General features: G+C 39.0%; 1 pseudogene; it reads right to left on the bottom strand.

Moving 5' to 3' along the window:
• LOC148116358 (uncharacterized) overlaps window positions 1–22,342 on the bottom strand; it is a 56,346-nt pseudogene that overhangs the window by 2,575 nt on the left and 31,429 nt on the right.

The raw sequence follows: 22,342 nt of genomic DNA, 5'->3' as shown, positions 1-22,342 counted from the left end.
GGAATGGCCCATAAGATAAACACTGCCAATGTGTGGGAAGAATTTTAATTGTAAAAAGTATTTTAATTCAAAATTACATTTATTCCTGTACTGCCTTGGACCCTCCCTTTAATCATTAACATGATGCACTAGTAACCCAAACTAGAAAACCATGTTGTAAGACCACTAATCCACTTCTTTCTCTAGTAATTAATGACCCGGCTAAACTAATTAAGCTGTACAAATAAGAGCAAAGAAGGAAAATCCTTTACACAAACTTCCTTGAATATTTGATTAAAATATTTTCACCCCCACTGGAGTTGTATATCCACCAAGACAGTGGTGAAATTCAAATTTTTTTATTACCGATTCTGTGGGCGTGGCTTGGTGGGCATGGCAGGGGAAGGATCCTGTAAAATCTCCATTCCCTCCCCACTTCTGGGGGAAGGATATTGCAAAATCTCCATTCCTACCCCACTCTGCGGCCAGCCAGAAGTGGTATTTGCCGGTTCTCTGAACTACTCAAAATTTAGCTACCGGTTCTCCAGAACTGGTCAGAACCTGCTGAATTTCACCCCTGCACCAAGGTAAACATCAGCAGAAACATGTATACATACACCTATGCTCCCTCACAAAGACCACCTTCCCTATAAAAAATACCTGACCTCTATGACTCAATTTGTAGCTATCTTCCAGTTCTATTTCTACGTTCTAAAATCTACCTGCCTCCTCTTTAACAGCACATCCAATATTAAGCAACCCAGCTTGAAACCAGACCAGAACATTCTTCTGACAAATGTATAATGGCAGAAAAAATGACTAAAAAATAAAAAAAATGTATAGTTAAAAAGAACCAAATTTATGAAGCAATTGAACTGAAAATACAAAAAAAAAAAAAAACCCTGCCTGCAGTTAGCTCATGCAAAAAGAATCCTTTCAAAAAAGATCATTTCTAAACATGTTATGAGGTTATTTTGTCTGATATTAGTCATTCAAAGTCAATTTATTTAGCAATCTATGCTTCTTAACAATAATTATCTTTTCCCATTGTGTCTCCTCTTTCATTTGTTAATATTAATTCTGGCATTATTATTATTATTAGTGGTGGTAATAGTATTCCTACTCGGAAAATGAATTTGAATTGTCTGTGGGAACTTAGCCGTTTGTAACTTTAAAATGAATAGTAAAATAATTGCAGAGGCAAGCACTGTTAGAATGATCAGCTACCTTTAACAGCACTGCATACATGGAAGGGAGTACCTGTGTGGTAGTTAGAATGCAGTATTGCAGGCTAATGTTGCCAACTGCCAGCAGTTCAATTCTGATCGGCTCAAGGTTGACTCAGCCTTCGATCCAGGGGTGAAATCTACTTATCTTCCTTACTGGTTCGGAAGCGCGTGTGCGCGTGTCATGTGCTCATGCACACCTTCTGTGCATGCGCAAAACCTTCTGCACATGTGCAGAAGGTAAAAAAACATTACTTCCTGGTTAAAACCAGGAAGTAATGACACCCAGGCAGCGATCACTACTGGATCGCTGAACCACAGGGAAAAATCGCTACCGGATTGGGCGATCTGGTCCAATCCGAGAGCATTTCACCCCTGCTTCGATCCTTCCAAGGTGGGTAAAATGAAGACCCAGATTGTTGGGGACAATATGCTGACTCTGTAAACTGCTTAGAGACGGCTGTAAAGCACTGTAAAGCAGTATATAAGTCTAAGTGCTATTGCTAACTGTTGTTAAGGGATGAACAACAGGGCATTGCTCAAATTATATCACCCAAACAGGGAACCTTCGTTTACAAATCATTTGGCTTCTGAGAACTTGTAGGAAAACGGACATAATATCATTGCTATGGTTACAGTCATAATTTTTAGCCTTTTTTGATGCAGAAAAAGCCCTGCTGGGTCAGATCATAGGCTTATCTAGTCCACCATTCTGAGTCACACATTGGTCAACTGGATACATTTGGGAAGTTTGCAAGCCTGAACAGGAAAGTGAAAGCTCCTTTCTATTGTTAATTCCCAGCAACTTGTATTTAAAGTAAGCTGCTTATCAATCTGGAGATCGTAAGCAGCCATCAATATTAGTAGACATCGATAGCCTGTTGCTCCATGAATCAGTGCAGTCAATTTTACAACTGTCCAAATTGTCTGCCATTACCCCGATTGCTGGCAGCAGATTCAACCACTGAATTATGCACGGTGTAAAACAATACTTCCTTCTGTTGATCCTGAATCTGCTTGCGTTTAATTTCACTAGATGACCTCAAGTGGACGAGTGGAAGGGAAAAACTCTCTGTACAATATATAGTTATCTATGCTGTATGCAGCAGTTTGGTTTAGTGGTTAAGGCACCAGGGTAGAAAGCAGGAGACTGTGAGTTCAAGTCCTGCCTTAGTCATGAAAGCCAGCTGGGGGCAGTCACTCTCCTTCAGCCTAATCCACCTCACAGGGTTGTTGTTTGGGGGGGAATAGGATGAGGAAGGTCTGTGGGATATGTTTGACACCTTGAGTTATTAGTAAAAAGAATAAAGGCGGGAAAAATAATGGAATAGAATGGAATAGAATAGAATAGAATAGAATAGAATAGAATAGAATAGAATAGAATAGAATAGAATAGAATAGAATAGTTGGAAGGGACCTTGGAGGTCTTCTAGTCCAACCCCCTGCTTAGGCAGGAAACCCTACACCACTTCAGACAAATGGTTATCCAACATCTTCTTAAAAACTTCCAGTGTTGGAGCATTTACAACTTCTGGAGGTAAGTTGTTCCACTGATTAATTGTTCTAACTGTCAGGAAAATTCTCCTTGGTTCTAAGTTGCTTCTCTCCTTGATTAGTTTCCACCCATTGCTTCTTGTCCTGCCCTCAGGTGCTTTGGAGAATAGCTTGACTCCCTCTTCTTTGTGGCAGCCCCTGAGATTTTTTTTTTTAATTTTATTTATATGCCGCCCTTCTCCGGAGACTCAGGGCGGCTTACAATGCATTAAGCAATAGCCTTCATACTTTTGTATATTTATACAAAGTCAGCTTATTTCCCCCACAAACTGGGTCCTCAATTTACCTACCTTAGAAAGGATGGAAGGCTGAGTCAACCTTGAGCCTGGCGAGATTCGAACTTACAGCAATTGCAGACAGCTGGTGTTAATCACAATGCTATCAGTCTGCTGAGCCACCAGGAACACTGGTGGCTCATTGGAACACTGCTATCATGTCTCCCCTAGTCCTCTTTTCATTAAACATATAAATAAGTTTTTCCTTAATTTTCTTTGTTCTAGAATAAATATCCCAAGCTGTTTATTCAGAGATGTCTCTAAGCATTTGGGTTAGAAGTTATAGAATCATAGGGTTGAAAGGGACCTTGGAGGTCTAGTCCCTGCCCAAGGGGCTTGGACTAGACCTGTGATGGTGAACCTATGGCACGCGTGCCACAGGTGACACGCGTAGCCATATTAGTGGGCATGCCAGCTTAGCTCTGGGGCGTATGCGCGTGCCATCCAGCTGATTTTCGGGCCTTCTGGGCCCACCAGAAGTAGGGAAACAGGCTGTTTCCTGCCTCTGGAGGGTCTGGGGGCGGGGTAGGGAAGGCCCGTTTTTCTTACTTACCTGGCTCCAGATCCTTTCTGTGTATCTGGGAACAGCGAAAACAGCCTTTCCCACTCCCTTGGAGGCCCTACGGAGGCTGAAAGGGCCCATTTCCCCACTCCCGGTGGGACAGGAAGTGATGTTTTTTCCTGTTCCCCAGCCTCCAGAGACTCCTAGAGAGGCTCCTACAGACTCCTAAAGAGGCTCCTACAGACTCCTAGAGAGGTTCTGGAGGGTGGGGACAGCAAAAAATGTCACTTCCTGTCCCACCGGGAGTTGGGAAATGGGCCCTTTCAGCCTCCGTAGGGCCTCCAAGGGAGTGGGAAAGGCTGTTTTCGCCGTTCCCAGATACACATAGAGGATCTGGAACCAGGTAAGAAAGAAAAACGGGCCTACCAGGCCATCATGTGCCAGGAGCAGGGGGGAGGGGGGAGGGGGTTGCGCACACATGCGCATGGGCACGTGCGCACGCGACCCTCCCCCACCCCCCTCTCCTGGCACGCGATGGCAAAAAGGTTAGCCATCACTGTCCTATACCATCCGGTTGTCCAATCCCTTCCAAAAACCTCCAGCAATGGCGCACCCACAACTCTGAGAGGCAAGCTGATCTTTTGATTAATTGTACTCCCTATCAGGAAATTTCTTCTTCTGTTGTCCTTCTGGAATGCATTCCAATAGCAACAATGTTCTTCTTAAGGTACAATGATCAGAATTATACACAATATACCAAGTTGGTCTCACTATAGATTTGTATAAGATTTTATACAAAACTTATTTGTATAAGTTTCCCTTCTAATGTTCCCAAGCGTGGACTTTGTCCTTTTTACAACAATTGCACATTGGATTGATGCATTCATTGAGCTATCTACCATGATAATAAGATCCTTTCATATTGTACTTTTCTGAGATTTTGTATTTGGGCTGCTTTCTTTTTTTTTTATTATTAAAGAGTTTTACAGAAAGAGAAAAAAACAAAAAAAATTACAAGTATTTCCCCATTCCTCCCTCCCTCCCTTCCTTTCTTCCCCCCCCCCCCAAACTTCCCAGAACAAAATACAGGGTATACAATTGACAATCATATGCTAAACTAAGCTAATAAACTAAGGATTCCTATCCCCCCCCTTCACACTTTAACTCCCCTTTTACAACTAAGCATCAATACTCTTAATTTTTCTATTCATTCACAAAGCTATTTGATACTTTTTAGTCCGATATTTGTTTTGAATATAATCAATCCATCTTCTCCATTCCGATATATATCTTTCTTGTGAGTGATCTTTCAAATATGCCGAAATCTTCGCCATTTCTGCCAAATTTGCTACTTTGAATGTCCATTCTTCAATAGTAGGCAAATCTTCCTTTTTCCAATATTGTGTCACCAAAAGTGTAGCTGCAGTTATTAAATTTAAAATCAATTTAGTCTCTATAACCGTACAATCTGTGATTATACCCAGCAAAAACAATTGTGGAGTAAACTTTATCTTCTTTTTAAGAATATTTTAGATAATCCACCATATTTTAATCCAAAATGCTTTAACCTTTTTACAAGTCCACCATATATAATAGTAAGTGGCATCATCACAATCACATCTCCAACACTTAGATTGTAAATTCAGATACATACAAGCCAACTTTTTAGGATCTAAATGCCATCTATAAAACATTTTATAAAAATTTTCTCTTAAATTTTGTGCTTGCATTAATTTTACGTTTCTAACCCATATTTTTTCCCAAGTTTCCATCATTATTGGTTCCTGAATATTTTGTGCCCATTTTATCATACAATCCTTAACTAATTCCATTTCTGAATCTATTTCTATCAATACATTGTATAATCTTTTTATATGCATTTGACCTTGATCTCTAATTTGTTTTACCAAATTTTCCTCGTTCTGCATGATACCAATTCTCTGATCTTCTTTCCATCTAGCTTGCAACTGACCATACTGAAACCAAGTTTGAATTATTCTTTCTTCTTTTAATGCGTTTAAAGATTTTAACTGCAATACCCCCCCTTCCATTTTAAGAAGCTCTTTATAAGTAATCACCTCTTGCTTTTGTTCTATACTTATATTCTCTATTGCATGTCTGGGTATTGCCCATATAGGTAGCTTATAATTTAACTTATATTGATACTTTTTCCAAACTCGTAACAAGGCATTGCTTAATATATGGCTTTTAAAGGTCTTATCCACCTTTTTATCATATAATAAATAAGCATGCCAGCCATATAACAAATCATATCCTTCAATATTCAATATTCTTTCTTCTGTTGAATTAATCAAATCACTAATTATTGTTAGGACAGCTGCTTCATAGTATAATCTTAAATTAGGCATTTTAAGACTTCCTCTTTCACGTATATCTTGCATTATTTTTAACTTTATTCTCGGTCTTTTCCCTGCCCAAACAAAATTATTAATACCCTTCTGCCATTCCCTCAGATTTTCATCTTTCTTGAGTATTGGTATCATTTGGAACAAAAATAGAAACCTAGGTAGAACATTCATTTTTATTGCTGCTATTCTTCCCAACAGGGATAATTGTAGTTTTCCCCAATTCTCCATCTCTTTCTGTATTTTTTGCCATAACATTTCATAATTATTTTTATATAATTTTACATTTGAGGCTGTGATATATACCCCTAGATATTTAACCTTTTTTACTATTTCAAATCCTGTTAGTCTTTCTAGTTCTTCTTTTTGCTTTGCCATCATGTTTTTAGTTATTATCTTTGTTTTTTGTTTATTTATTTTAAATCCAGACATTTGTCCATATTGGCTAATTATATCCATTAAACCTATAGATGATTGTACTGGTTGAGTTAAGGTAACAACCAAGTCATCTGCAAATGCTCTTAATCTATAATCATGATGTCTGATTTTAATTCCCTTTATTTTATTTGTCCCTCGTATTTTATTCAATAAAGGTTCCAAAGTTAAAATAAACAATAACAGTGACAAAGGGCATCCCTGTCTTGTTCCTTTTTCAATTTTAAAAGTTTCTGTTAAACCACCAATAATTATTATTTGTGCTGTTTGTCTCTGATATATTGCTCTAATAGATTTTATAAAGTATTCTCCAAACTGCATCTTTTCTATTATTTTCAATAAAAATTGCCAATTCAATCGATCAAATGCCTTCTCTGCATCCAGAAAGATAAATGCTGCAGGGACTTGGTTGTTCCTTTCTAGATATTCCAATAAGTTTACAATTTGTCTTACATTACCTTTCATTTGTCTCCCACTTATAAATCCAGATTGGTCATTATGGATCATTTGTTGCATAATTAGCATTAACCTATTTGCTAGTATTTTACAAAAATCTTATAATCAGTATTTAAAAGCGATATTGGCCTATAATTCTTAGGTTGACTATGATTTTGGTCCTCCTTTGGAATCAATGAAATAAAAGCTGTTCTCCAAGAAGGGGGTACATCTCCTCCAACTTGGATCTTCTGAAATAGTTCCTTAAGCAGTTCTACCATTTCTATTTGCTGTTATAATAAACAGCTGTCAATCCATCTGTGCCTGGAGCTTTACCCCCCTTCAACTGTTTAATTGCTAAAATAATTTCCTCCGAAGTTATTGGTTGGTTCAATCCTTCCCTCTGCTCTGATGTAATTACAGGAATATTCTCCTCCTGTAAATATCTGTCTATGTCTTTACCTTGAATTGTATCACTAGCATATAACTTTGTATAGAATTCTAAAAAAGCTTTTTTAATCATATTTTGTTGATATACCTCTTTACCCTTGAATTCTATCTTCTCTATAGTACATAGCTTTTGTTTCTTCCTTAACAAGTAGGCTAACCATCTACCTGGTTTATTTGCATTACAAAAAGTATTATGTTTAGCATATTGTAAATTCATTGCCACTTGGTCTGCCATCAACATATTAAATTGCCCTCATAACAAATTTATTGTTTCTTTTATTTTCTTATCTGTTGGGTTCAATATGAGTGCCTACTCTTTCATTTTTATTTCCTCTTCTAAATCCCTCCATTTTTTTTCTTGTCTATGTCTATATTTATTATTCAAATGTATTAAGGTTCCTCTCATATATGCTTTACTTGCATCCCAGACCATTTCCATAGGTGTACTTTTGTTCGTATTCATAACAAAAAATTCCTTCATTTGTTTTTTACATTCTTTCACATTTTCCTCATATCTAAACAAGTTTTCATTTAACCTCCAAGACCTTCTGGGTCCCTTTTCCTGCTCTAATTCCATCCACACCAGACTATGATCAGATAAAATTCTTGAACATATCTTCATCTTCTTTACCCTAGAAAAGAAATCATTAGTAATCAATATGAAATCAATCCTGGAGAAGGATTGATGTCTGTCAGAAAAAAAAGTAAAATCCTTTTCTTCTGGATTTCATACTTGCCAAATATTTCTCAACTCCATATCATCCATTATATCAAAAAAAGAATTGGGCAGTCTTGCACGTTTTTGGGTATTTTGAAGTAATCCTTTTTTGTCCTTTTGAGTGTCCAGTACTCCATTCCAATCACCCACTAATATACATGATTTATAATCCCATTGTATTATTTTAGTATGCAAAAACTTATAGAACTTTTCTTGCTGTTGATTGGGAGGATATACTCCAATTAAAAGTGTTTTCTTCCCCTCTATTAAAAGTTCAATTGCAATATATCTTCCTTGAGCATCTGCCTCAATTAATTTAGCTGTTAAATCTGTCCTTAGGTATATAACTATACCATTTTTCTTCTCTGGGGCAGATGCAACAAAGTGTGTTCCCAATCTTGAATTTATCAAATATTTGACAAATTATATCATTTTTAAACTGTTTCAGATAATGAAATATTTTCTTTCTCTTTTGTGGTGAATTTAAACCATTGACATTCCAGGTCAAAAATTTAGTTGCCATTCTTGGCACCTTGAAGCTTTAAAAGGGCTAGCTGAAGATCCTCCTGCACCTTTCTCTTTGGCCTTGCCCCCCCCCACCCCCCGCTTCTATTTTTGTAGCTTCTTGAGCTTTCATTTGAATTTGCTGTATCTTTAAATCTAGTTCTTTTCGCTTTGCTGCTGCACGGGTCTGCCTTTGTTCTTGTGGTTCTTCTCTTTTTTCTGCTACTTCCAAAGGTTGATCAGTACCAAAGAATTGCAATAAATCTTCTTCAATAAGCGAGGTCTCTCCTGCAGCTTGTGGCTGTTTACTTTCCTTCTCTCCCTGTATTGCCAGCTCTTCTTTTCTTCTCCTCATTTCCTGAGATGGTGGGCATTCAGCCTTTAATACATTAGTATAAAAATCTCTTGCCTTCCAAATTGTGTTAAGGCGATACCTTTCTCCCATATAATTCACCACCAGTCCAGCTGGAACATCCCATCTAAACTGAATCTGTCAATTTCTAAGTTCATCCACCAAGAAAGCAAACTCCTTTCTGCTTCTCAACATTTTGGGGGGAATTTCTTTCAGCACTAAAACCTCTTGTCCTGCCATTTGAAGTTTATTTTTATAGAAAGCTTGTAAAATTTCATTTCGGGTCCTCCTCGTTGTAAAGTAAATCACAATATCTCTTGGCAGTTGATTCTGTCTGGCAAACCAAGAATTAACACAATATATTTTGTCAATTTGCAATGAGAGATCTGCTTGTTGCTCCCCAGTTATCTTTGCAAAAGCCTCTGCAAAGATCTCTCTCAAATTCTCTCGATTGTGTTCTCTCAAACCTCTTACTCTCAGGGCAAATTCCATCGCTCTATACTGTAACATTACTACTTCATCGTCTGCCCTATCCACCTTGGTCTGAACTTCATCCATTTTATTTTCCAAATTCAAATTGGACTGATTAATTTCTTCTACTCTTTCATCCAACAACTCAATGTGTTTTGCCAGACCCTGAAATGCCATTACTATGTCTTCTCTTATTTCTTTATTCCGAGTTTGTATAACTTCTTTAATTTCAGCCATTTCTTCAGACACTCCCTTAATTTTCCCCTCTAAAAAAGAAGTTTGTTGCTTCAAAGCATCCTGCAGAGATTCCTGTGGAACCTCCAAAGTCAATATTTGTGGGTTTGAAGTAGACAAAGATTGTAATTTTGATTATTGTGCTGGCGATCCAGCACTTTTGAAACCAGATTTTATTTGCTTAGAAGCCATTTTTAGCTTTCAATTTATACTTCCTACAGCAACCAAATCAGTAAGTCCAAATGTTTTTAAATCTTTTGTAAGTATTATAGTTTATTTAAAGTCCAAACTGTAGTCTTTCCACTTTAAATCTTTCTTTCTTTGGTGTAGAATCCAATAATCTTAAATAGCCTTAGAAGTCTTGGAAGCGCTAACAATGTTAACTATCACTTTCACTATAACTTTCACTTTCACGCTCTGTTACAGTTCAGGTGCCATTTTTGCTTTTGTTTTAAAAGTCTTAGAAGGAAGAAGTATAGACACAGTTCAGTACTTGCAGTTGCTAGGACTCCTGTTTTTGTTCTGCCTGCTTTGAGCTTATTTTGAATCTGAATGTTGATTGCAGGGGTGGTCGTGGCATCTTGTTCTGCTTGAAGCAGAAAAGCCTCGGATTCGGAGCTCAGCCAGACTACCAGGGAGCTCTCACCCTCCAAGCCCCTAGCAATTGCTCCTAGGGGTTTTGGGGAGCTCTACCTTAGTCCGGCTGCTCGCCTTCCTCTCTTCTCCCGAGGGGAAGGTTTCCAAGCCGCCAGACAGCTGATTTGCGCTGTCCTGGCAGTTTTAATGAAATCACTGGGCTGACAGTCCGAAAGGAGCATCTGTCAGGGCCTGCAGTGCCACCGGAAGTCTATTTGGGTTGCTTTCTTATACCCCATTTCCCCCTCCTCCTCCTTCCCCAAATCAATACAAATTAGTAGTGATTTTCTAGCCAGATAAATGTCTTTATGCCAGAGAACTGCTGCTAATCCTCATGCTGTTGTTGTCTGATAGGGCAGCACAATTATTTTTCCATCTGATACTCAATGTCAGGATTTTCTATTCTAAATAATCTATTGGCTTCTTAAAGGATTAAGTAAACTGCAAGAGGGATATTGAAAACCATTATAGCCAGGAGAGAAGAGACATTATAGAAAAGTAATTATAAGCCCCAGGGGCTTCAAAGCACTAAACAATAACACAAATGAATGAGTGGTGTGGATGAAACAACTTATACAATGAAGCCAATGCTGAGCTATTTCTTCTCTGTCTTCATGAAGACAGTCTTTTCAAAGCGATAGTAAATGGGCTACTGAAGCTAGAATGAACTGAATGTCAACAGGGGAAAAAGCATCTGGTCACGGAGTCCTGAACCTGAAAACAAGGTGCTGCTGCTTTAAGAGTCACACCAACTGTAACAAATGGATTTAGGAAAGCAGAAGAGCAGCATTTCCTGAAGATGCATAGGGAAAAAACGGTCAGACTACTTTAATGAAGAGTAAAGAGATGCTGTGCTCAGGGGAAGTCCAAAGCAACTCTCCCAAAGCATCTTGGAAACATATACTGCCTTATTAGTTATTCCTATTGAAATGCCCAATGCTAACTCCACACTTTCCTAAAGGAAATTGAACCTGACTGTTCTTTGGAAGGACAGATACTGAAGCCGAAGCTCAAATATTTTGGCCACCAAATGAGAAGAGAGGACTTCTTGGATAAGACCCTGATGTTAGGAAAGATGGAAGGCAAAAGGGAAAGGGGACAGCAGAGGTTGAGATGGTTAGATAATAGAATAGAATAGAATTCTTTATTGGCCAAGTGTGATTGGACACACAAGGAATTTATCTTCAGTGCATAGGTTCTCAGTGTACTTAAAAAATACATTAATCAAGAATCATAAGATACAACACTTAGTGATAGTCATAGGATACTAAATAAGCAATCAAAGTCATACTAGGAAACTAAATAAAACAATATAATCATAAAGATACAAGCAACAAGGTTATAGTCCAGTGGGGAAATGTAAAATTTGTTACTACCGGTTCTGTGGGCGTGGCTTGGTGGTGGTGGGTAATGTGACTGGGTGGGTGTGGCCAATTTTTTTTCTTTTAAAACCATTTTTTCTACAACCTCTTCGGTGAGGTTGTTAAAAAATGCTTTCAAAAGGCTGTGATGATCCCAGTTGAGTTGCCTGATCGGCAGAGGCTTTTTTTCTTTTAAAAGCCTCTGCCAATCAGGCAACTCAGCTTGGATCATCAGAGGCTTTTAAAAGAAAAAAAGCCTCTGCTGATCAAGCAACTCAGCTGGGATCGTCAGAGCCTTTTGAAAGCATTTTTTCTACAACTTCTGAAGAGGTTGTAGAAAAAATGCTTTTAAAAGCCTTTGACGATCCCAGCTGAGCCGCGTGATCATCAGAGACTTTTTTTTTTACTTTTAAAAGCATTTTTTCGGCCGAAAAGGTTGTAGAAAAAATGCTTTTAAAAATTAAAAGAAAAAGCCTCTGATGATTGTGCAGCTCAGCTGGGCAAGGAGGGGAGGCAGGGGTTTTTGCTACCAGTTCTCCGAACCACCCGCCTCTATCACTACCAGATCGGGTGATCCAGTCCGAACCGGGAGCATTTCACCCCTGTTATAGTCATAAGTAAAAGGAGATAGGTAATAGGAAGGATGAGAGAAGAATATTAATACAGTCTTAGTAAATAGGTTGACAGTGTTGTGGGAATTAGTTGTTTAGCAGAGTGATGGCATGCCTGGAAAAACTGTCAACGTTTTTAGATAGTGTCAATGATGCAATGAACATGGATTTGGGCAACTCTGGGAGCTGTGGAGGACAGGGAAGCTTGCCGTACTGTGATCCATGGAGTTGTGAAGAGTTGGACATAACTTAGTGAATGAACAACAACCCCACATATTATGGGAGTAGGGCCAATCTGCAATAAACATACAGTTATTGTGCCAATGGCTATTTTTAAACCCAGAAATAGCCAGTTTTAAAGAGCAGCAAAAGTCCAGCACTTCCTATTTTATTTTATTTTTATTTTATTTTATTATTATTTTATTTTATTATTTTATTTTATTTTATGATTTTATGATTTGATTTGATTTGATTTGATTCTTTCTCTCCCCCCCTCTCCCTCCCTCCCTCCCTCCTTCTCTCTTCAGGAGCCTCACTGAAATGTTACAAGAGAAATTATATGGATCTCTCCTTTTTCCAACCTTCTGCTTTTGTTAACACTAAACTGCCTACAATCTGCCAAAACCTCCAATTGACTTTGGCTCACATCCATCTATTCTCCATGTTCTTGTTGTCAGAGCAACTGTATAGTAAATATTTGCTTATCTGTCCTTCTTATTATGAATATTACCACTCAGGATACATCTAACAGATAAATATAGATTATCTTTTTATATTTCCATGTATGAATTGATAACAGTTAATATTGTGGAAACAACTCCTCATTGTCCCACGTTTCTAAGGGGGAGAGAGGGGAGTCAAAACTAGAAGGCTCAGCTTCTCCATGGCATGCCAATGGTCTGGAATAGTCTCCCAGTGAAGATCAGGCCCTTCCTTGTTGGTTTTCAGAAAGAGTTAGAAATGGAACTATTTCTAAATATAAATACAATAAAGAAAGAAGCAGTAGGCCTTCCATCATGCTGTTGTAGCTGCCATCTTGTTTGACAACTTTCATCCCCCTTTGATACCCATGAATATATAAATCTGCTCCAGAACAAAAACACGGGATCAGTTTCTACTTCATGCATCCTTGATCAGGTCAAATGGATGGCTTCCTTATGAATGGCTTTAAGTTGGCTGAAACTGTACTTTCAAGATGATTTGGTGAGGTCTTCCAAAGAGGAACAACCTGGCCAGAGATATTCTGAATCTTTAAGAGAGCAATGGTGCTAGATAATTTTTTTTAAAAAAAGATTTTTATTAATTTTTCAATAAACACGAAACCAAAAACATACATACAAAAATACAAAAATACACACAAAAACTGAAAAAAACAGAAAAAAAAGAATGCAAGAGATACAAAAAGAGAGAGAGAGAGAGAGAGAGAGAGAGAGAAAGGAAAGGAAAGGAAAGGAAAGGAAAGGAAAGGAAAGGAAAGGAAAGGAAAGGAAAGGAAAGGAAAGGAAAGGAAAGGAAAGGAAGGAAAGGAAAGGAAAGGAAAGGAAAGAGTGGGGGGAAAGAAAGAAAAAAGAAAAACTTTTTTTTTTTGCAGAACTGTGTCCATTTGCAAACCTTATCCTTATAGAATACTTATAATCTATATATTTTACTTCATCAAATTTTGTTATGTCTGAGCCTGTTTCATCTTTCTCTTTTTAATCCATTCGTACCATTTCTCCATGATACATAGTACTCTGAGTCTGTCATTTCTTTCAGTTCCAATGTTAGTTTGTCCATTTCAGCGCAATCGTATTTTTTTTTATTATTATTTGATCTTCGGAGGGCATCTTCACATTTTTTCAACATTGTGCAAAAGCCAATCTTGCCGCTGTCATTATATGTAAAATCATATGTCTTGTCTTCTTATCGTAGGTTTTTCCCATTATTCCCAGTAGGTATAATTCTGGTACAAATTCTAGTTGAATACCTGTTATTTCTTGCAACCAATTTTTTATTTTTTTCCAATATTTTTTTGATTCTGGACACAGCCACCATGAGTGGTAGAAGGTACCCTGTTTCTGTCCACATTGGTGCTAGATAATTTTATGTGGTTGACAAAGTTCCAAATAGTGCAGTCTTGGAATGTGCTGGAATTTCTAGCATGTACTGTATACATTATTGAAATAGTGACGTCTACGCTGGCTTGGACATGTCGTGAGAATGGCTGATGGTCAGATTCTGAAGGATCTCCTGTATGGAGAATTAGTGCAGAGAAAGCACCTTAGAGGGAGACCACAGCTGCGGTATAAGAATATTTGCAAGAGGGATCTAAAGGCCTTGGGAATAGACATTAATGACTGGGAAATCTTGACCTCTGATCGTTTGGCTTGGAGGCTAAAGACGCAGCATGGCCTTCTCCAATTCAAAGAGACACTTGTTCGGCAGGTTGAGGCAAACAGACAGTCCCGGAACGAGTGAAATCTGGGGGCTGGGCAAGGGACAGAATATAACTGCCCTCAGGGATTGCCGCTCTCGAATTGGCCTTTTTAGTCACACCAGATGCTGTTTTAGGACCTCTTTCCAGAGCACGATACCATAGTCTTTTGAGACTGAAGGTTGCCAATGCAATGCAATGTTTCATTAATTTATTATTAGACTCTTTGCCTGTTCTCTGAATGCTTAATACGCCTCCTTCAACTCCCATCTTGATCTCACTATGAGTCAGCTCAAGATGAGAGACAATTGATTTAAATCACATAGTGAGGTTCCCTGACTAAACATGAACCTGGATCTCCCCAGATGAAGCAATTTAATCAGTATATCACATGGACTCACTTTATTCTGGAGTCTGAATTGAGCATTTTTACACTCCCCATTTAACAGCCATGCACATTATTTCTGCAGCTATGAGACTACTAAGATTTATAACCCCACTGATAAATAACTAATAATCTGTATTTTACAACTGCATCAACATTACTGACATGCCAAGTAGAAGCAGGGAAAAAGGAAGGGGAATCTGATCATATGCAATTTAATTCATTTAAATCATATCACGAAATCATGACTAGAGCAAGAAAGTGGAATTTGCTTTCTCTCATCAGATATAAAGTGCATTTACCATTTGTTGAAGAGGACAAATATATATATATATATTTGTATATATATATATATATATATATATATATATATATATATATATATGTGTGTGTGTGTGTGTGTGTGTGTGTGTGTGTGTGTGTGTGTGTGTGTGTGTGTGTTTCTTCTAGCCAGGTTTTCCTTACGTAGCCAAGGTTTTTTTGTAGCTCCAGCTCAGTAGAATCACATCTACTCGGTTCTGGGCTTTTTTCCTTTCTGACACCTAGCAAGCTCTAACTGCTAGGTGGGAGACCTAAATAGATCCATTTCTAGCTCGTTAGCTGTCATCAGTAGGCCACACCCATGTCTTATGTATCCTCCCTGTAAAGGTACAGTATCCCATCTAGCAGTTAGAGCTTGCTAGGTGTCAGAAAGGAAAAAAGCCCAGAACCGAGTAGATGTGATTCTACTGAGCTGGAGCTACAAAAAAACCTTGGCTACGTAGGGAAAACCTGGCTAAAAGAAAAACACACATAAACCCTACGAAGAAGTAAGAAAATTGATACTGTACCTTTACAGGGAGGATACATAAGACATGGGTGTGGCCTACTGATGACAGCTAACGAGCTAGAAATGGATCTATTTAGGTCTCCCACCTAGCAGTTAGAGCTTGCTAGGTGTCAGAAAGGAAAAAAGCCCAGAACCGAGTAGATGTGATTCTACTGAGCTGGAGCTACAAAAAAACCTTGGCTACATAGGGAAAACCTGGCTAGAAGAAAAACACACATAAACCCTACGAAGAAGTAAGAAAATTGATATATATATATATATATATATATATATATATATATATATATATATATATATATATATATATAATCAAGTAAACTAATTAAAGAGATTTGTAAGCATATACATATATTTAAAAAAAAAACAAAATTACACTATGATAATCGATTGTTAAAAGAGACATTTTAAAATATTGTTTGCAGAACATATTTTAGCCTAGAAAATGGGAATACAATTTTTACAACTAATAACAATCGTATTTTTACAGTATAATTTTACAAGGCCATTTTTATTTAAAGTGCAATATACACAATAGAAAAAGGCAAATAATTTTAGTTTTTAGAAAATGGATCCTTTAAATTGCTAGTGATGAGAATATTGGCCTCACGCATTCCTTCTAATTCTCTAGGGGTTTTTTTCTCCAAATCAATCGTTTGACTAAAAATCCTACTTTTAAATTTACATGAAATGCTGTTAGCAATATTATTATTGTAAATGAATTTTCTACACTGTAATATACAGAAAACATGTGAAGTTTTTTTTTCTAGCAAATTAGCATCTGTAAAGATAAAATTTCCTCAGAGACAAACTCAAATTTTGCTGGCTTCATAAACACCTCCATATTTATTTATTTATTTATTTTATTTTATTAAATTTCTATACTGCCCTTCTCCCGAAGGACTCAGGGCGGTGTACAGCCAGAAATAAAACCATAACAATATAAAAATTAAAAGCAATTTAAAACAATTAAATAAATTGGCCGAAAACTCTAATAAAACAACCCATTCAAATAGTAAAATATTATTATTATTTAGGCCAGCCCTGCTTGTTGGAATAATAATGTTTTTAGGGCACGACGAAAGGTACGCAGGTCGGAAATCCTACGAATCTCCGGGGGCAGCTCATTCCAGAGGGTAGGGGCCCCCACAGAGAATGCTCTCCCCCTGGGGGTCATCAGCCGACATTGCCTAGCCGAAGGCATCCAGAGGAGCCCCTCTCTGTGGGAGCGTACCGGTCGATGGGAGGCTATCGGTGGCAGAAGGCGGTCTCGTAGATATCCAGGTCCCAAGTCATGGAGCGCTTTAAAGGTGGCAACCAGCACCTTGAATCGCACCCGGAAGACCACTGGGAGCCAGTGCAGCCTGCACTGCACTGGGCATTCCTGGCTGTAGCAGCTTGCAATGCTGCATTCTAACATGACACCACCATGGCTCTAAAGCAGGTGACCCAAGAGGATACTACACAGGGGTGGGTTCTACTTACCTTTACTACCGGTTCGCAACAGGGCTGTTCTGCGCATACGCAGAAGCGTTCTGATGATGTTGGGGTCGGTGGGTGGAGCCTGTCACCGGTTTTACTACTGGTTCTATAGAACCAGTGCGAACCGGGGGCAACCCACCACTGATACCACATCAGTGATCACAAACACTGGTGAAAGAACCAAAGGGGTAAAAAAAGATGCATTCTTCTTACCCAGGTCCTGACACAGATTGCCAAGCAGTCCAACCAATGCAAGAGCTTCAGGACCTGTCTAACATCAAGCTTTGGAATTCCTTGGGTTTTTCAATTTCCATGGCTTCATGTGGATTCTGAGAGGGCTCAGACAGTTCATAGCTTCCACGACAACGATGTGTTTGTCCCAAGTAATATCTAGTCTGACAAACAAAGGAGGATATACACTTGACCTCATTTCAAGATGTGATTATTCTGAAAGCAAGAAAGCAATATTCACATGGTCTTAAAAATTGGCATATCAACTGCTGGGAACAGGAAAACAATATCCTGGAATTATAAACAGCCAGGTCTTTGAAAAGTGTGGATACTGGCTAGAGAGATAAACAGACAAAGAATTGTATTCTAAAAGACAATTAACCCAACAACCGGCAAGACTATAAAGGACTTGAAGCAAGTTTCCAACTCCTCGACTTAGTTAGAGGATCCCCAAACTTTTTGGCCAACTTTGATTGCAAGAGTCAGGCAAGGTGTTGGAGAAATGGGTGTTTGAGTTAAAGTGAAAACAAATAATACTCAATTTCATTAAAGTTTTGTAACTTACAGAACCTGTGTGCTCATAACTGATTGAAATATTCCAGCTGTTCTTCTAACAAGTGCCTAAGGGAAATTAAGGAAAGGAGTCTCACGGTGGGCTGTATATGCGTTATCCCTTCACAAATTCCAGTTCTCTTTACCAGACCTGCACAAGATCCATTTCTTCAACATGCCCAATCACTCTCACTCGTAAACTGTGGATCACAGCTAGTGGGAGAAGCTTCACTGTTTGCTCAAAAAGGCCAGAGAAAAGCAAAAGCTTTCAATATAAATAGGACTTGTAAAATCATAGGACTGGCCAGAAATTTGTGTAACAAAAAGCAGGAAAGAAGGGTGATAATATGGCAAGTTGCATGGTAGAATCTGCATGGTAGATGATAGCCGAACTTCATTATTAGGGCTTCTCACATGTGTAATAAACACAAATTGGGTATCTGTGCCTTGCCCTTGATTCTTCTTCTGCTTACATCTCCTGAGTGTCAGTTTCTACAGAAAGATTTATGATCATATCCTGGGTGAAGCTGTAACAAACGTTGTGCTTCATGATCCTGAACAACAATCTAACTTAATGTCTATGAAGATTCTCAGTCATCCAGGTCATAGTTATCTCAAAGGTGCTTTTTTTTTTCACCAAAAAAAAGCAACTGGAATTTCTTTATTTTTTCCTTGAAGATGTTTTGCTTGTCATCCAAGAAGCTTCATCGGTTCTGGCAGGATGGTGGGAGGGATGGAAGGATGGTGGGGATGATGAAACAATACTAATCCTTCCATCTGCCCCACTACCCTGCCAGAACTGATGAAGCTTCTTGGATGAGAAAGAAATCCAGTGGCCTTTAAAGGGGAAAAAATTACCTTTGAGACAATAAACTAGCTTCTTACACCAAAGGGACCGGGGTGGGATTCAAAAATTTTAGCAACTGGTTCTCTGCCTGGTTGCTGGGTGGGCATGGCCATGGTGGGCGTGGCCTACTCGGCCTCCTGCACCACAGGGGAGGTGCGTTTTCACCATCCCAAAGCTCCAAAGGCCTCCTTTAAGCCTCCGGGAGGGTGAAAAAAGCCTCCCCCAGGTTCCGGAGGCCCTCCGGAGACCGGAAATGGACCCGTTTCTGGACTTCTGGAACTTCCGGGAGGCCCGTTTTTCACCCTCCCAGAGCCTCTGCCCTGAATTTACCTGGCATCCAAAACGGACCACGTGGAGACTCCTGGGAGGGGCAAGGTGGGCAGGTCCAGCCAATCCTTGAAACTACCGGTTTGGCGAACCAGATGTAAAATTAGCATCTGGTTCGCCCGAACTGATCCGAACCGGCTGAATCCCATCCCTGAAAGGGACCTCAATGCCACCAGGTTGAGGTGCAGGGAGATGAGTGATGCTTCTTGAGAAGAACGATCTGCCTGAGAGCAGTGAGCAGTTTAGAAATAGAAATAAAAAGAAAGAAAGAAACAAGGGGGGCTGTTTAGAATGCTGATAAGCACCAGAAAGGGCTCAGCCTTGAAAACTTAAAAGATAGATAAAAAATAAGAAGAAGAAGAAGCAACACTTGTTCAGTACATCTAAACTAACCTGGAACTCTAAACTTAGAAACTTCAAGCATTGTGTGTAGTTCAACCACACTTTCTGAACATATCCCTTTATGTATGTACATTGATTACAGTTCATATTGTGATATTATTGTTGCTATGAGTGGGAACAGGCTTCAGTCTGTGCTTTCAGTCTTATACTGACTATTCTCTCCTTTTCTGCAATTTAAAGATAAAAGGTAACGGTAAAGGTTCCCCTCGAAAATACATGCTAGTCATTCCCGACTCTAGAGGGCGGTGCTCATCTCCGTTTCTAAGCCGAGGAGCCAGCTCTGTCCAAAGATGTCTCCATGGTCATGTGGCTGGCATGACTAAATGCCGAAAGCACATGGAACACTGTTACCTTCCCACCAAAGGTGATCCCTATTTTTGTACTTCCATTTTTTATGTGCTTTCGAACTGCTAGGTTGGCTGAAGCTGCAGCAAGTAATGGGAACTCACTCCGTTACATGGCACTGGGATTCGAATCACCGAACTGCCGACTTTTCTGATCGACAAGCTCAGCATCTTAACCACTGAGCCACCGCGTCCCCTAATTTAAAGACAGAGATACAGAATTAAGAAACCACATTCTCAAATGTTATCCATCTTGGTGATTTCAAGCTGGCATTTGAAGGCATCATTTAAGATTCAAAGACATGCTCACAATTAACCTAATACAAAGGAACCAATTTATCTCACTGTATTCTCTGTAATCTGTAATCTATATGTGAACATTAATTACATCGGAAAACAAATAAGAAAATCTTTCCAGTCCCTCTCTGAAGTAAATCTCTGACATAAATCTTACTTTTTCTCTCCTGTCATCTCACTTTTGAATTTTTTTTTTTTATTCTTATATTAGATTTTACCAGCAGATTCAAAGTAAATGGCATATTAGCTCCTGTTTCAAAGTCTTTAAATTTAAAAATGTTCTGGAAGGAATAGTTAAAAATATTTTAAAATTATCAGAATTAATTAAAAAAAACCCCACCAACTTCTCTTTAATGTTACAAGGGAATTTTCACAGATTGGGAGTATTTCAGAGTTAGTGGAAGCAAGAATTGATAGAGACCAATCCATTTGTGGGGGGAAAGGGCTGTAAAGCTTAGACTGTAAATCAGCTATGCCATGGTTTTGTTTGGACATGAATATTTGGGTGGAAATTGGGACCAGAAGGCCATGAGTTCTAGTCCCACCTTAGGTATGAAAAACCATTTGGATGACTTTTGACCAGTCATTCTCGCTCAGCCAAACCCATCTCCTAGGGTCCTTGTTGTTGTACCCTGTTTCCCCTAAAATAAGACATCCCCTGATAATAAGCCCAATCGGGATTTTGAGTGCATGCGCTAAAATAAGCCCCCCCCGAAAATAAGCCCTCCCCAAAAATATTTAAATGCATGTGCAGCTGGCCTGTGCCATTTCCTCTGGTTAGGGTTAGGGAGACAGAGCTGGAGATCAGGTAAGATGGCAAGAGGAGCCCATCTTGCTCCATCCACCCCAAAGTAATAAGACATCCCCAAAAATAAGGCCAAGCACTTATTTTGGGGTTCAAAGAAATATAAGACAGGGTCTTATTTTCGGGGAAACACGGGTATGTTTATTGCCTCAAGTTATTTATAAACAGTAATAAAAATCAAATAAATAAATAAATAAAATAAAGCCTGACACAGAAGCTCAAAACTCAACACATCCCATAATCAAGTCTGTATGCCAATTCCCTTAATATGCCAGTTCCCCAACAAAAGGGTCCTTTTTTAGTAGCCCATTCTCAAAATGGTTTTTGGTTATCTTTTAAATGTTGGTGCAAGGTTTTTTTTACTCTACTGTCTTATTGAAAGGAGGCAATGGATGATGGTGAATTAATCATTGTCATTATATAATGATATATATATTATATAAGCAGGGGTGGGTTCTAAAATTTTTACTACCGGTTCTGTGGGCATGGTTTATTTTGTGGGTGTGGTTTGATGGTCATGTGACAATTCTTTAGGATTTAGCAGAGTTACTGGTCTACCAGGCTTTTAACTGCTTGCAGACCTGTACCGGTCTACCCATTTGTTCTTGGAACATTCTGGTCTACCCATTTGTTTTTGGAGGCATCGGTCTACCACCACACTGCCTTTTAACACTGATCAGCTGTAGGGCGGCCCTTTGAAGCCCCGCGGCAAGAGTTTAAACAGTTCTTTTCCTTCTAGCCGATCAGCTGGGACTTGGGAGGCAGCGAATAGATTGGGGGCGGGCCAAATAAAAGGTAAGAATAACATGGGGAGGGCGGGAGGGCCCAGCTCCCAAACAAAGAGAACCGGTTCAGTGATGTCATATTGTCACCGCTACCAGCTTGGCTGAACCGGGAGGAACCCACCACTGTATATAAGGATACAATCAAGATCAAGTGAGGTACTAATATCACTCTATAAAGCCTTAGTAAGACCACACCTAGAGTACCGCATCCAGTTTTGGTCACCACACTATAAAAAAGATGTTGAGACTCTAGAAAAAGTGCAGAGGAGAACAACCAGGATGATTAGGGGACTGAAGACTAAAACATACGAAGAACAGTTACAGGAACTGGGCATGGCTAGTCTAGTGAAGAGAAGGACCAGGGGAGACATGATAGCAGTGCTCCAGTATTTGAGGGGCTGCCACATAGAGGAGGGGGTCAAGCTATTTTCCAAAGCACCTGAGGGTCAGACAAGGAGTAATGGATGGAAACTGATCAAGGAGAGATTCAACCTGGAAATAAGGAGGAACATTCTGACAGTGAGAGCAATCAACCAA

This window comes from Pantherophis guttatus, chromosome 1 (assembly GCF_059756535.1).
Source record: "Pantherophis guttatus breed Tessera chromosome 1, ASM5975653v1, whole genome shotgun sequence".
Taxonomy (NCBI): Eukaryota; Metazoa; Chordata; class Lepidosauria; order Squamata; family Colubridae; genus Pantherophis; species Pantherophis guttatus.
The sequence above is the reverse complement of the archived record's forward strand: the minus strand, read 5'-3'. Positions and strand labels throughout refer to the sequence as shown.